Genomic DNA, 4,932 nt, shown 5'->3' on the forward strand with positions numbered 1-4,932 from the left:
AAAAATAAATACAAAAAAGGTGGGGGGTTTTTGTATGATTGTGTATAGAGGAATATATTATTTTGCTTAAAAGAGTTCCAACACTGTCTGTTTTTTATGTTTTATTTATATTCCTGCAGAACTAATGTGGGGTATAGAATATGGAATATACAATATATAATATGATATACAATATACAATATAAAATAAAATAAAATAAAAATGGATGGCACCATGAAAGAAAGTATTGTATATATATATATATATATATATACAGGTAAGAAGAGTTAGCGGTTGGAATATGTCTAAGGAATAAGAATATCTGTTCTTAGTACTGATGTCAGTTACTTATGGTACCGCTGAGCACGGGTATGCAAGCACATTATGCTCATAGGGTACAGGTAATACCTGAAGGAACACAAGTTTATCCAGTATCATTAAACGAGCAGAAAATGAAAAAAAACTTTTGATCAACAGACAAACAAATTGACCAACATCGGTTAATTATTTTTTACTACAAAGCTTAACATTACATTAGAGTTTAAATACAATTGGCATCTTAAAACGAGAACTGTTCCTCTTATTGTAGGTACACTAGTTATGATAAAAAAAGAAAAGAAAAGTGATGTCAGAAACATCTAGATAACAACCCAGGAGAACCATGTCACAGTGAAATTCAAACGACTGTGCGACAATACTGCCCGAATCCTAAGAAAAACCTGACCATTTAAATGTCTGTGTTGTATTACATGAAGATATTTCACTAGCTCCCCTCCTCAAGCTTTCAGTCATATTGTAACATCTCTTATCCTTCACTCGTACCAAGATGCTGGGTGTGTCTGGGCATGTGACCGTAACAAACATGCAGATTAATAATAATAATAGTAATAATAATAATAATAATAATAATAATAATAATAATAATAATAATAATAATAATAATTAATTCGTTTTATTGGCCACAAGGGCTAATATCAATAAAAAACATATAAGGAGAAAGACAGGACGAAGATTACAAAAGGTTTTGTCCGAAAAGGTAGGAAAGTTCGTCTAAACATATGAAGAAAACGGAGAAAGATATAATAAATAAATAATAATAATGATAATAATAATAAGAATAATAATAATAATAATAATAATAATAATAATAATAATAATAATAATGATGATGATGATGATAATAAATCTGAAAAGCAGATAGATCCCTTAACCAAAATAGCCCAGAAGTGTGGTAGGGCATCGGTATGGAATTTGGGGTTACCAAATGCTCAGTACTTAATAAGAAAAGTGGGAAGAAAGCAGCCGGCAGAGGATTGCGGTTATAATCAAGAGAGACCCTGTGTGAACCCGATGGTAGTGGGCATGGATGTTTAGGGATTTTGGAGCTGGATGACATTCCACATAGAGAAATAAAAGTCAAGGTCAGCGAGGCATATCAAAAAAGGGTGAAGATGGTGTTGAAATCCAACTTGAATGCCAACATTTTGATTGCCGCAATAAATATCTGGGCAGTTGCGGTGCTTAGATATAATGCGTCCATCCTCAAATTGACTAAGGAGGAAATATCAAAACTGGATAGGTCGAGAAATTTGTTGACGCCGCATGGGACGCTGCCTCCTAAATCAAACGTAAACAGACTGTATATGAAAAGAAAGAATGGTGGCAGAGGACTAATTAATATAGATCATTGTATAAGGAGTGAAAGGAGAACGCCTGCCAAGTATTTGATAAGTAGTGATGAAGACCTTCTACAATATGCCACCAAAGATAAGAGTGTAAATGCAGATGAAATTATGGGCAACAAAGAATCTGTCCAAAGAGATGAGGAGAAGAGAAAAGAAGACCTTGAAATGAGAATGCATGGACAGTTTGAAAGGAATACACAAGACATCAAGAATAATGCAGATTCGTGTGCATTGCTTGAGCAAGGTGATAGGAAGTGTACCACCGAAAACCTGATCATTACTGCACAAGACCAGGCTCTCAGTAACAATTCAGTGAAGTATAACATCTATAATACTTCTGGCACCCAGAAATGCAGACTCTGTGGAAAGTGTGTGGAAAGGTAAACTCTTTCAAAATTGCGAGCTGTAGCGTTGAACTCGATCCAACATCAAATACTAATTGCACGCTATGGAGGTGCCCCAAAGTGTCCACAAGCGAGGAGTAGAAACTGTCAAAACGTGTGAGTATGAACACATATACTGGAAAGGAATATATTTTGTGTACGTATTTGCTTGTATGCACTTGTGTGTGTGTTTGTGCGTGTTTGTCTGTGTCTGTATGTATGTGTATGTCTGTCTGGGTGTGTATCTGTCTGTCTGACCGTTTGTCAGTGTGTGTGAGTGCGCGTGTTTGTGAGCTTGTGTACGCGGGTGCAATTTTTTGTGATGTGTGTTTGCGTGTGTCCATGAATGTGTCTGTATGTAACGGATGGCTGTGTTTCAAGTATAAATGAGGACACTTATGATTTAGTGCGGAGATAGAATTATCAAACTTATATGATATATGTTGCTGTCAATCTGAATTAAATCTTCTGAAACGGTGATATAAAAACATTTTTGTTTCTAGCATTTGGAAGCAAAGCTCATATAAAATAAGATATGGATCATGTCAATTTACATGAATTTTTACGACTAGTATATTAAAACATGTTTTGATAAATTATAAATGTAGAAGGTTGTTTGAAGACCATTGATTTATTGATTTAATCTGATGTGACATATATTAAAAACTTATTAATTGACCGTCAAGGGGAACAAACTGACAAAGGAGGACTTGCTAGGTACAGAAGAGTAGCTGTATTTCAGTGTTGATACGGAATGCCGAAGATGTCTCGATAGTATTTATTTCATTACTGTAGAAACTAAATAAGGTTTAGTATGGTTTTAATTCAGAAAATATTTAAAAAATATAGCAAAGATTAAGAATACATTTAAATCGAAATATGTAAATGAATCAATGGTAGAGAGGCAAGAGTTCAACAATTGAGCATAATAAGGAAATTGGAATTGGATTCTGAGAATGAATTGGTGAAGCTATCTGTTAATTTTACTGCAAATATATGATTGAATGACTAAGAATGAAAAAAGAAAACGTTGACGACTGACTTGCATAGAAAATGTATTAGAGTTCTTTGAAGGAAAACAAACATTGATGAGATTCTGCTATAAATTATTGAAAGATTAGAAGATTATGGAACCGTACACAATAAAATAATAACTGAAGTGAAGGGAGCGAAGGAATGTTAGAAGGTCGCGAAACTAAGTGGTTATCAGAAATTGGTCAGTGTCCTTAATGGAAGGAGTATACGTTACACTGTTAATGGATTGCCAGAATTAAATAAATGTGTAATTAAATAAATAAATAAATGGAATAAATCTGAGAAGTTAAATGTAGAAATCCACATAAATATATTTTGTATATTTGTTTTGTAATCCTCAAATGGGAAATGGAATACAATCAAGACAATAAATTGAATTTAAATATTAATGTATGAGGAGGAATTGCAGGAGCCTTTAATTTATTAGATTAAGCTAATGTGAAGTCAAGATTAGGAACTGACTAAATAAGGAAAAGTATTATCTTCTAGTAGCTAAAGAGTAGAAGCTATTATGTAGCATGAATAAGAATTTTCAAGTAGACAAAATAGAAATACCAAAGGAAACATAAGTATATGAATGAAGGATAGCAAACGCTAGAGAGAAAATATATTGTATCATTTTAATGTCATACTCTTCAGACAACAGAATATATAAAAGACGTTTATCTCATATAAATATGCAAAAATTGCCAGTACATAACATATGTTCAGATATTTAATGTGGACAGATAAGCACCATCAACGATTGCTACTCTCATGGCTGTGTTGTATCACCTTGAAATCATCACAGGGACCCTACTTACAAATATATTATTATACAACACTTTATCGAGATAGCATTTTCTTGGAAACCCATTCTATGTGTAAGTGTGTACATCAGATACAAAAAGTAAATGCAACATTATAAGGAAACCAAAAACACTGCATCTTTTTGGGTGGATATAATGCGCGGTTGTGAAAAAAAGAAAACAGCGAAATCAGCTGAACTCTATCGTTGGCACCATGATACCGTCCGTGGCTGACAACGGTTCCAGATTCTTGATTTTCTATATATATTTTCATTTCCTCGTAAATGTCCTTTGATCGTAATATTATGCAGAAAAATGGTGGACATCTCCGTAATATATCTCTAAAAACGATAGTTATGTCATGTCTCTTAGAAGGGGAATGGAAAATATCTATTTCAATCATTCGTATGTTCACAAAAGACATTAGTTCAGTCGTGTACGTGGGGAAGACAGTTATCAAGATAAAACTTTAAAATGTGAAATAACGCAAAACCTCTTTGACACTAGCAATGTTAACGAAAACAGCATTAGAGAATTGTTTCAGACGTAAAGAACCGATATTCTGCCATGTATCCAGAAACATATCAATCAATACGCGAGTGAATTCAAAGACACAGAGATTAAGACAGCCGGAAACAATACAAAAGATGTAGTGAACAATGGTTATGCTCAACACAGAAGCTATAATAGATAAGTGATGGGAACAGAATGTTAAGTGAGATAATACACATGACGTTAAAGAGATACATAAACTGGATTGACGGACAATAAAATAAATACTGGATGTGAGGCTCTAGGAAAGATTTCGGAAACCATCTACAGAGTATTCAAATAATACTTAGCAGCGGAAGAATGCCGGTAAAAGATAAATATTATAAATATTCAAAGGTATATATGGACAGAAAGAAAAAAAAAACGGTTGAAACATTTCATTTAAGTAACAAATCATAGAAACCGATGAGTGATTTACGAGAGACAAATTTTTACGTAGTCTTGAGGTTGATTTTGATAAAAAACTTTTAGACATTCGGAGATGAAAATGTATCATTGCAACTTTAGCTT

The sequence above is a fragment of the Octopus bimaculoides genome, chromosome 1 (genome assembly GCF_001194135.2).
Source record: "Octopus bimaculoides isolate UCB-OBI-ISO-001 chromosome 1, ASM119413v2, whole genome shotgun sequence".
Taxonomy (NCBI): domain Eukaryota; kingdom Metazoa; phylum Mollusca; class Cephalopoda; order Octopoda; family Octopodidae; genus Octopus; species Octopus bimaculoides.